The sequence below is a fragment of the Ascaphus truei genome, chromosome 19 (genome assembly GCF_040206685.1).
Source record: "Ascaphus truei isolate aAscTru1 chromosome 19, aAscTru1.hap1, whole genome shotgun sequence".
Classification (NCBI taxonomy): Eukaryota; Metazoa; Chordata; class Amphibia; order Anura; family Ascaphidae; genus Ascaphus; species Ascaphus truei.
In genome coordinates this window covers 11,913,467-11,925,133 of record NC_134501.1, presented here as the reverse complement: position 1 = coordinate 11,925,133, position 11,667 = coordinate 11,913,467, and positions in this window count along the sequence as shown.

The following is an 11,667-nucleotide window of genomic DNA, read 5'->3' as shown; positions in this document are numbered from 1 at the left end:
ATTGTAAGGAACCCCAACCCTCTCTAACAGCGCGTCTGAGATCAGATGCATTGTAAGGAACCCCAGCCCTCTCTAATAGCGCGTCTGAGATCAGATGCATTGTAAGGAACCCCAACCCTCTCTAATAGCGCGTCTGAGATCAGATGCATTGTAAGGAACCCCAACCCTCTCTAATAGCGCGTCTGAGATCAGATGCATTGTAAGGAACCCCAACCCTCTCTAATAGCGCATACGAGATCAGATGCATTGTAAGGAACCCCAACCCTCTCTAATAGCGCGTCTGAGATCAGATGCATTGTAAGGAACCCCAACCCTCTCTAATAGCGCATCTGAGATCAGACGCATTGTAAGGAACCCCGACCCTCTCTAATAGCGCGTCTGAGATCAGACGCATTGTAAGGAACCCCCGACCCTCTCTAATAGTGCGTCTGATATCAGATGCATTGTAAGGAACCCCAACCCTCTCTAATAGCGCATCTGAGATCAGACGCATTGTAAGGAACCCCAACCCTCTCTAATAGCGCGTCTGAGATCAGACGCATTGTAAGGAACCCCAACCCTCTCTAATAGCGCGTCTGAGATCAGATGCATTGTAAGGAACCCCAACCCTCTCTAATAGCGCGTCTGAGATCAGACACATTGTAAGGAACCCCAACCCTCTCTAATAGCGCGTCTGAGATCAGACGCATTGTAAGGAACCCCAACCCTCTCTAATAGCGCGTCTGAGATCAGACGCATTGTAAGGAACCCCAACCCTCTCTAATAGCGCGTCTGAGATCAGACGCATTGTAAGGAACCCCAACCCTCTCTAATAGCGCGTCTGAGATCAGACGCATTGTAAGGAACCCCAACCCTCTCTAATAGCGCGTCTGAGATCAGATGCATTGTAAGGAACCCCAACCCTCTCTAATAGCGCGTCTGAGATCAGATGCATTGTAAGGAACCCCAACCCTCTCTAATAGCGCATACGAGATCAGATGCATTGTAAGGAACCCCAACCCTCTCTAATAGCGCGTCTGAGATCAGATGCATTGTAAGGAACCCCAACCCTCTCTAATAGCGCATCTGAGATCAGATGCATTGTAAGGAACCCCAACCCTCTCTAATAGCGCGTCTGAGATCAGATGCATTGTAAGGAACCCCAACCCTCTCTAATAGCGCGTCTGAGATCAGATGCATTGTAAGGAACCCCAACCCTCTCTAATAGCGCGTCTGAGATCAGATGCATTGTAAGGAACCCCAACCCTCTCTAATAGCGCATACGAGATCAGATGCATTGTAAGGAACCCCAACCCTCTCTAATAGCGCGTCTGAGATCAGATGCATTGTAAGGAACCCCAACCCTCTCTAACAGCGCGTCTGAGATCAGATGCATTGTAAGGAACCCCAGCCCTCTCTAATAGCGCGTCTGAGATCAGATGCATTGTAAGGAACCCCAACCCTCTCTAATAGCGCGTCTGAGATCAGACGCATTGTAAGGAACCCCAACCCTCTCTAATAGCGCGTCTGAGATCAGATGCATTGTAAGGAACCCCAACCCTCTCTAATAGCGCGTCTGAGATCAGATGCATTGTAAGGAACCCCAACCCTCTCTAATAGCGCATACGAGATCAGATGCATTGTAAGGAACCCCAACCCTCTCTAATAGCGCGTCTGAGATCAGATGCATTGTAAGGAACCCCAACCCTCTCTAATAGCGCATCTGAGATCAGATGCATTGTAAGGAACCCCAACCCTCTCTAATAGCGCGTCTGAGATCAGATGCATTGTAAGGAACCCCAACCCTCTCTAATAGCGCGTCTGAGATCAGATGCATTGTAAGGAACCCCAACCCTCTCTAATAGCGCGTCTGAGATCAGATGCATTGTAAGGAACCCCAACCCTCTCTAATAGCGCATACGAGATCAGATGCATTGTAAGGAACCCCAACCCTCTCTAATAGCGCGTCTGAGATCAGATGCATTGTAAGGAACCCCAACCCTCTCTAACAGCGCGTCTGAGATCAGATGCATTGTAAGGAACCCCAGCCCTCTCTAATAGCGCGTCTGAGATCAGATGCATTGTAAGGAACCCCAACCCTCTCTAATAGCGCGTCTGAGATCAGATGCATTGTAAGGAACCCCAACCCTCTCTAATAGCGCGTCTGAGATCAGATGCATTGTAAGGAACCCCAACCCTCTCTAATAGCGCATACGAGATCAGATGCATTGTATGGAACCCCAACCCTCTCTAATAGCGCGTCTGAGATCAGATGCATTGTAAGGAACCCCAACCCTCTCTAATAGCGCATCTGAGATCAGACGCATTGTAAGGAACCCCAACCCTCTCTAATAGCGCGTCTGAGATCAGATGCATTGTAAGGAACCCCAACCCTCTCTAATAGCGCGTCTGAGATCAGATGCATTGTAAGGAACCTCAACCCTCTCTAATAGCGCGTCTGAGATCAGATGCATTGTAAGGAACCCCAACCCTCTCTAATAGCGCGTCTGAGATCAGATGCATTGTAAGGAACCCCAACCCTCTCTAATAGCGCATCTGAGATCAGACGCATTGTAAGGAACCCCAACCCTCTCTAATAGCGCGTCTGAGATCAGATGCATTGTAAGGAACCCCAACCCTCTCTAATAGCGCGTCTGAGATCAGATGCATTGTAAGGAACCTCAACCCTCTCTAATAGCGCGTCTGAGATCAGATGCATTGTAAGGAACCCCAACCCTCTCTAATAGCGCGTCTGAGATCAGATGCATTGTAAGGAACCCCAACCCTCTCTAATAGCGCATACGAGATCAGATGCATTGTAAGGAACCCCAACCCTCTCTAATAGCGCGTCTGAGATCAGATGCATTGTAAGGAACCCCAACCCTCTCTAATAGCGCATACGAGATCAGATGCATTGTAAGGAACCCCAACCCTCTCTAATAGCGCGTCTGAGATCAGATGCATTGTAAGGAACCCCAACCCTCTCTAATAGCGCATACGAGATCAGATGCATTGTAAGGAACCCCAACCCTCTCTAATAGCGCGTCTGAGATCAGATGCATTGTAAGGAACCCCAACCCTCTCTAATAGTGCATACGAGATCAGATGCATTGTAAGGAACCCCAACCCTCTCTAATAGCGCGTCTGAGATCAGATGCATTGTAAGGAACCCCAACCCTCTCTAATAGCGCGTCTCAGATCAGATACATTGTAAGGAACCCCAACCCTCTCTAATAGCGCGTCTGAGATCAGATGCATTGTAAGGAACCCCGACCCTCTCTAATAGCGCGTCTGAGATCAGATGCATTGTAAGGAACCCCGACCCTCTCTAATAGCGCGTCTGAGATCAGATGCATTGTAAGGAACCCCGACCCTCTCTAATAGCGCGTCTGAGATCAGATGCATTGTAAGGAACCCCAACCCTCTCTAATAGCGCGTCTGAGATCAGATGCATTGTAAGGAACCCCAACCCTCTCTAATAGCGCGTCTGAGATCAGATGCATTGTAAGGAACCCCAACCCTCTCTAATAGCGCGTCTCAGATCAGATACATTGTAAGGAACCCCAACCCTCTCTAATAGCGCGTCTGAGATCAGATGCATTGTAAGGAACCCCGACCCTCTCTAATAGCGCGTCTGAGATCAGATGCATTGTAAGGAACCCCGACCCTCTCTAATAGCGCGTCTGAGATCAGATGCATTGTAAGGAACCCCAACCCTCTCTAATAGCGCGTCTGAGATCAGATGCAGTGTAAGGAACCCCAACCCTCTCTAATAGCGCGTCTGAGATCAGATGCATTGTAAGGAACCCCAACCCTCTCTAATAGCGCGTCTCAGATCAGATACATTGTAAGGAACCCCAACCCTCTCTAATAGCGCGTCTGAGATCAGATGCATTGTAAGGAACCCCAACCATCTCTAATAGCGCGTCTGAGATCAGATGCATTGTAAGGAACCCCAACCCTCTCTAATAGCGCGTCTGAGATCAGATGCATTGTAAGGAACCCCGACCCTCTCTAATAGCGCGTCTGAGATCAGATGCATTGTAAGGAACCCCAACCCTCTCTAATAGCGCGTCTGAGATCAGATGCAGTGTAAGGAACCCCGACCCTCTCTAATAGCGCGTCTGACATCAGATGCATTGTAAGGAACCCCAACCCTCTCTAATAGCGCGTCTGAGATCAGATGCATTGTAAGGAACCCCAACCCTCTCTAATAGCGCGTCTGAGATCAGATGCATTGTAAGGAACCCCAACCCTCTCTAATAGCGCGTCTGAGATCAGATGCAGTGTAAGGAACCCCAACCCTCTCTAATAGCGCGTCTGAGATCAGATGCATTGTAAGGAACCCCAACCCTCTCTAATAGCGCGTCTCAGATCAGATACATTGTAAGGAACCCCAACCCTCTCTAATAGCGCGTCTGAGATCAGATGCATTGTAAGGAACCCCAACCATCTCTAATAGCGCGTCTGAGATCAGATGCATTGTAAGGAACCCCGACCCTCTCTAATAGCGCGTCTGAGATCAGATGCATTGTAAGGAACCCCGACCCTCTCTAATAGCGCGTCTCAGATCAGATACATTGTAAGGAACCCCAACCCTCTCTAATAGCGCGTCTGAGATCAGATGCATTGTAAGGAACCCCAACCATCTCTAATAGCGCGTCTGAGATCAGATGCATTGTAAGGAACCCCAACCCTCTCTAATAGCGCGTCTGAGATCAGATGCATTGTAAGGAACCCCGACCCTCTCTAATAGCGCGTCTGAGATCAGATGCATTGTAAGGAACCCCAACCCTCTCTAATAGCGCGTCTGAGATCAGATGCAGTGTAAGGAACCCCGACCCTCTCTAATAGCGCGTCTGACATCAGATGCATTGTAAGGAACCCCAACCCTCTCTAATAGCGCGTCTGAGATCAGATGCATTGTAAGGAACCCCAACCCTCTCTAATAGCGCGTCTGAGATCAGATGCATTGTAAGGAACCCCAACCCTCTCTAATAGCGCGTCTGAGATCAGATGCAGTGTAAGGAACCCCAACCCTCTCTAATAGCGCGTCTGAGATCAGATGCATTGTAAGGAACCCCAACCCTCTCTAATAGCGCGTCTCAGATCAGATACATTGTAAGGAACCCCAACCCTCTCTAATAGCGCGTCTGAGATCAGATGCATTGTAAGGAACCCCAACCATCTCTAATAGCGCGTCTGAGATCAGATGCATTGTAAGGAACCCCGACCCTCTCTAATAGCGCGTCTGAGATCAGATGCATTGTAAGGAACCCCGACCCTCTCTAATAGCGCGTCTGAGATCAGATGCATTGTAAGGAACCCCGACCCTCTCTAATAGCGCGTCTGAGATCAGATGCAGTGTAAGGAACCCCGACCCTCTCTAATAGCGCGTCTGACATCAGATGCATTGTAAGGAACCCCAACCCTCTCTAATAGCGCGTCTGAGATCAGATGCATTGTAAGGAACCCCAACCCTCTCTAATAGCGCGTCTGAGATCAGATGCATTGTAAGGAACCCCAACCCTCTCTAATAGCGCGTCTGAGATCAGATGCATTGTAAGGAACCCCAACCCTCTCTAACAGCGCGTCTGAGATCAGATGCATTGTAAGGAACCCCAACCATCTCTAATAGCGCGTCTGAGATCAGATGCATTGTAAGGAACCCCAACCCTCTCTAATAGCGCGTCTGAGATCAGATGCATTGTAAGGAACCCCGACCCTCTCTAATAGCGCGTCTGAGATCAGATGCAGTGTAAGGAACCCCAACCCTCTCTAATAGCGCGTCTGAGATCAGATGCATTGTAAGGAACCCCAACCCTCTCTAATAGCGCGTCTGAGATCAGATGCAGTGTAAGGAACCCCAACCCTCTCTAATAGCGCGTCTGAGATCAGATGCATTGTAAGGAACCCCAACCCTCTCTAATAGCGCGTCTCAGATCAGATACATTGTAAGGAACCCCAACCCTCTCTAATAGCGCGTCTGAGATCAGATGCATTGTAAGGAACCCCAACCATCTCTAATAGCGCGTCTGAGATCAGATGCATTGTAAGGAACCCCGACCCTCTCTAATAGCGCGTCTGAGATCAGATGCATTGTAAGGAACCCCGACCCTCTCTAATAGCGCGTCTGAGATCAGATGCATTGTAAGGAACCCCGACCCTCTCTAATAGTGCGTCTGAGATCAGATGCAGTGTAAGGAACCCCGACCCTCTCTAATAGCGCGTCTGACATCAGATGCATTGTAAGGAACCCCAACCCTCTCTAATAGCGCGTCTGAGATCAGATGCATTGTAAGGAACCCCAACCCTCTCTAATAGCGCGTCTGAGATCAGATGCATTGTAAGGAACCCCAACCCTCTCTAATAGCGCGTCTGAGATCAGATGCATTGTAAGGAACCCCAACCCTCTCTAACAGCGTGTCTGAGATCAGATGCATTGTAAGGAACCCCAACCATCTCTAATAGCGCGTCTGAGATCAGATGCATTGTAAGGAACCCCAACCCTCTCTAATAGCGCGTCTGAGATCAGATGCATTGTAAGGAACCCCGACCCTCTCTAATAGCGCGTCTGAGATCAGATGCAGTGTAAGGAACCCCGACCCTCTCTAATAGCGCGTCTGACATCAGATGCATTGTAAGGAACCCCAACCCTCTCTAATAGCGCGTCTGAGATCAGATGCATTGTAAGGAACCCCAACCCTCTCTAATAGCGCGTCTGAGATCAGATGCATTGTAAGGAACCCCAACCCTCTCTAACAGCGTGTCTGAGATCAGATGCATTGTAAGGAACCCCAACCCTCTCTAATAGTGCTTCTGAGATCAGATGCATTGTAAATTCTTCTGTATTTGGTACAATTTTCCTTAAAATTTTGACCTGAAAATTGCAGGGAACCCTTTAGGATGCCCGCGGATTCCAGGTGGCAGGAACCCCAGTTGAAAAACACTTGAGTTAAACCCGAATACTCGCTTCCTCAACAAATCCCATAATATATGTTCGATATGTCGTGAAGTGGAGTAAAGACAAGCCAGACAACATTTAATGCATCTGTCACGGAGATTTGGATTGAAAATTCAGATTGCTGAAACTTCTGTTGAATTGCACTGGGATGAGAGAATTATTTTGAGGCAGACAGCAGAGAAATAATACAGTTTCCCGTTATAAATCGGGGACCCTCACTCATACATAGGGAGAGTTGGTGCATATAGGAGTCAGTAGGGACGGATTTTCATCGTAGGGTCCAGTCGCACAGCTGGGCTTTGCTTTGATTTGTTTCCGAGTGTCTTGTAATGTAAGTGTTTTTTCTCCGCTGATTGTCCATTGTCCGAGCACTGCTCCTATTGATTTGTGATTTAGCTCTATGAATATACATGGTTAATACAAATATATGTCATTGTATATTCCACTTATGCAATATGGCTTTTCTTTGGTTTGTATATGAAGGTTTTTGCAGCTACACCTAGTTCAGATCAGGATGCGGTAGGCTGTGTAGAACTGAAGCCGAGATTTAATAAATGGCTCTATTAGTAAAGTCTCCCTGCTGCCAAAGTGATGTAAAAACGGTAACAATTCAAGGAAAATGAATCCAATTGAAAGCAATCGGAGTTTTCCCTTAGCACCATTTAGTAAAACTGGCCCTCAGAGTTCCCTGTCTGGATTCTGCTTCAATTGGTTGCGGTTTATAAATATTGCTACTAGTTTAATTGTATGTATAAATAACATGTATGCATCCAGCTCTGCTACACAAGGAAGATGCAATGGCGATCTATATATAAACACCGCGGGCTATATTTACTGTGCTAAGCAAGAAGCAGACAGAGAAAAGGTTTATAAGGCTAAGATCTAATGTAAAGAACACAGTGAATGTTACACATTCCACAACATACGGGCTGGGTTTAAATAGAAGTCCCGTGTGTCTTGTCCTGTTTATTTGGGGTAGCGCACCCGACTGACCCTGCATTAGCTTCAGACAGTGCTGTTTTTTCCATTGGGATGAAATATAGAATAAGCTGAGTGGGCTGTTCTGACTCCTCTTCCTTCCAGTGAAGGATCAGCCTGTTACAGTAGCAATGCACACAATGCTCCCCACTTTTTGTTTTTGCATAGATGGGAAGCAGGGGACCCCCTGGAGCTGAACCGCGTTCATTTCCGCTTCGCAGAGAACCAGTGGTCCCCGATATACCGGGGGAGGTGCCACCGGCTGCTTCCTGGTGGTTAAATCCTTGTGTCACGCTGGCCAATAGGAAACTTCCCAAGCGTCCCATTGGCCCGAGCAACGTAGGAGATTTAAACCGCTGCTTTGCTTCCCTGGAGGGGATATTACCGGGGGGGACAGCACCTTCACAGGCGTGCGTCTCGGGAACCAGGGGGTCTCCGGAGCTGAAATTAACCGGTTGAGCACAGGAGACCCCCTGCTTCCCACCCACGTAGAAGGGCAGGAGGAGAGGGGTAAAGAAAACCCCCAAAAAACAAGCAAGGGGGACTGCTCTTTTAAGGTGTTTAAATCCTCCCATTGCTTTGCTGCAGCCACCTCTGGGTAACATGATTCCTGTTATATGGGGCACAAGTGGCAGTGTTATTTTGGAAAAGTGATATTACCCTGGGGGTCAGCAATGCCCATCTGGCAGCGAAAGGTTAAAGGACGAGTAACCAGGGCCCAGTTGAGTGCTTGAGCGGAGATACAGTGCGTACGCTGACGGCCTCAGTCTGCTGCTGATGGGCTATTTCGTTGTACCCATGGAAACTTGCAGCCTGCCAGGGCTCTTTCAGATTGTAAACACAACACCCGCTTCAACTTCGGTGACAATAGTGCAACGTGTAACCCCAGTTACTGCCGGGCAGCATGGAAACCCCTCCAGCTACTACACAGTTATGCGATGCTCTGCGGCAGCTCGCTGAAGCAGGGATGGGGAGTACATGATGCGTTGGATTAGTCATTAGCAGGCAAAGAGTAAAGTCATGCCTATTTGGTCTGTCAGTAAAGGGGTTAAACCAGGGGTGGCCAACTCAGTGACTGAGTCGCCTGTGCTGAAGCAGGGATATCCTGACCTGTTGGTGGCCCTTGAGGACTGGACTTGGCAAACCCTGGGTTAAACAATGCTGGTCTCCAATAGTTTCAGGAGTACACTGCAGCTAGTAGGTTCTGCTGGTTTATCTGACTGGTATGGGACTGGGCCGTGGTCTAAACATCGTTCCAACACTGAAGGGGTTAATGAATGCCCATTGGTTTCAACCTTTTAAGATCCATGGAACACAAAAACGCCATTGGTCTGGTGGGGCTTGTATTTTCCCAATAAACTAGCTTTTCATATCATATATAATGCATCCGATCGTGTAACATAACCATCTTGAATTATTACATTTAAACCCCCCCCTGGCACATGGAATTGTTGGGTGTTGCTGTCAGCGATTTAGCAAATTTGGTCCCAGGGACCCATCGCTCCACATGGTGATAATGTGCAAACAGCGGAATTAAACAACACACGGCTGGTCTTCCCAGCAGTAAAGAGTTCAGCGATGCTGGTCTCTGTCATTGGACGTGTTGATCTGCAGCTCAGCCTAGCATGGACATCTCTAAGGAATGCTCTGCAGCACGAACATCTCTAAGGAATGCTCTGCAGCATGGACATCTCTAAGGAATGCTCTGCAGCATGAACATCTCTAAGGAATGCTCTGCAGCATGAACATCTCTAAGGAATGCTCTGCAGCATGCACATCTCTAAGGAATGCTCTGCAGCACGAACATCTCTAAGGAATGCTCTGCAGCATGAACATCTCTAGGGAATGCTCTGCAGCATGGACATCTCTAAGGAATGCTCTGCAGCATGCACATCTCTAAGGAATGCTCTGCAGCATGAACATCTCTAAGGAATGCTCTGCAGCATGAACATGTCTAAGGAATGCTCTGCAGCATGGACATCTCTAAGGAATGCTCTGCAGCATGCACATCTCTAAGGAATGCTCTGCAGCACGAACATCTCTAAGGAATGCTCTGCAGCATGAACATCTCTAAGGAATGCTCTGCAGCATGAACATCTCTAAGGAATGCTCTGCAGCATGAACATCTCTAGGGAATGCTCTGCAGCATGGACATCTCTAAGGAATGCTCTGCAGCACGAACATCTCTAAGGAATGCTCTGCAGCATGGACATCTCTAAGGAATGCTCTGCAGCATGGACATCTCTAAGGAATGCTCTGCAGCACGAACACCTCTAAGGAATGCTCTGCAGATCTCTAGCATAGAGGAGGCTTTGCAAATGACAGTGATGCTCTGCAGCTCTCTCTAGCAGAGGCGCGTGTGCCACACTATGCAGCTCGCTAGCAGTGGATGCTGGTCCCCGGCAGGGAAGGGGTTACGTAAACACATGCACACAATGGCAGCCACCACGTGCTCCCCGGGGTGAGCGCTCTGTGCTGGGGCAGCAGAGACAGCACAAAGCATTCCTGAGAGTGCTGAGCGGAAGCTGTGGGAGCTGGGGGCCAGTGTCCGTGGGAACGCTCCCCGGAGCCGTGGGAACAGGCGCCCCCCTCCCTCCGCCAACATGTGAAAGCCATCGCGGCCAAACTGTACACCCGCTCGTATTAGTACAACACCCCAACCCCGTGATAACGCGCATCCCACACTGTACAACGGTGCGGAGTATCTTTCTATATCACTGCAGCTCCCCGATGCAATTTTCTTCTTGGGAGGGGGTGTCAAAGGTGGTTGTTTATCAGCCGTCCCGGCTATAAAATGGATGCAAAACAATATTACTAGATTTAGCAAAGAGAAAAATCAGTGCTTTAATTGTTTTTACTTTTCCTTTTCTTTATTTGGTAGTTTTTGCACCAGATTTGCTTTTGAGGACTTTGCACTGAACACGATGGGGTGTTATTTATCAGACTGGGGGGGCGGGCTGCTGATTTTTTGGGGTTCTTTGTTCTCCAAGGTTGTTGTTGTTTCCCCCCCCCCCCCCCCATCTAGTTCCGTTATTAATGAATGGATCCAAACTGGCGTAAAACCCCATTCGAGTTACAGGTGCGCCGACGAGTATTCCAAAACTTGCCTTGGAAAATCTGGGGCTATCACCAACAAGATCCAGGTACATGCAGGGTACATGCTGCAACATTTCAGTGACATTTCTGCAGAGACTAATGGCCCATCGGATCAACACAGCAGGGGGCCCCCACTGTTAATCCAATGGGCCATTAGTCTGTCTGCAGAAATGTCACTGAAACCTTGCAGCATGTACCTGGGTCTTGTTGGCGATTGCCCCAGATTTGTTTTAGAATACTCGGCGGCACAACAGTAAGTGAGGTTAGCGCCCGTTCTGGGGCGTAAACCAGTAACAGAGCTTGATGGATCTGGGGGTAAGTAGTTTGTAGTGACACTACGGGTTTACCCAAATCCCTGCTGCAAAAGAGGAGCAAAGCCATATTTATTCACCATCACAGAAAAGGTAGTCCATAGTTTCCCCTTTGATAAATGTGGTGCAATTCTTTCCCACTTGGATTGTCTCCAGTTTTCAGGGGGGAGGGTTTTAGTAAAAAACCCTTTGGTTTAGCTTTGTAGGATCTTTTCCAGGAACTGGATCCCAACATGAAATGTTGCTATTGCAGTTGGAGAGTGATGCACTTGCCCTCTAATGAGGAAACTAAGCGTCACTACATTAAGAGTAGTGTGTCTAGTAATTTATCATTGTGGA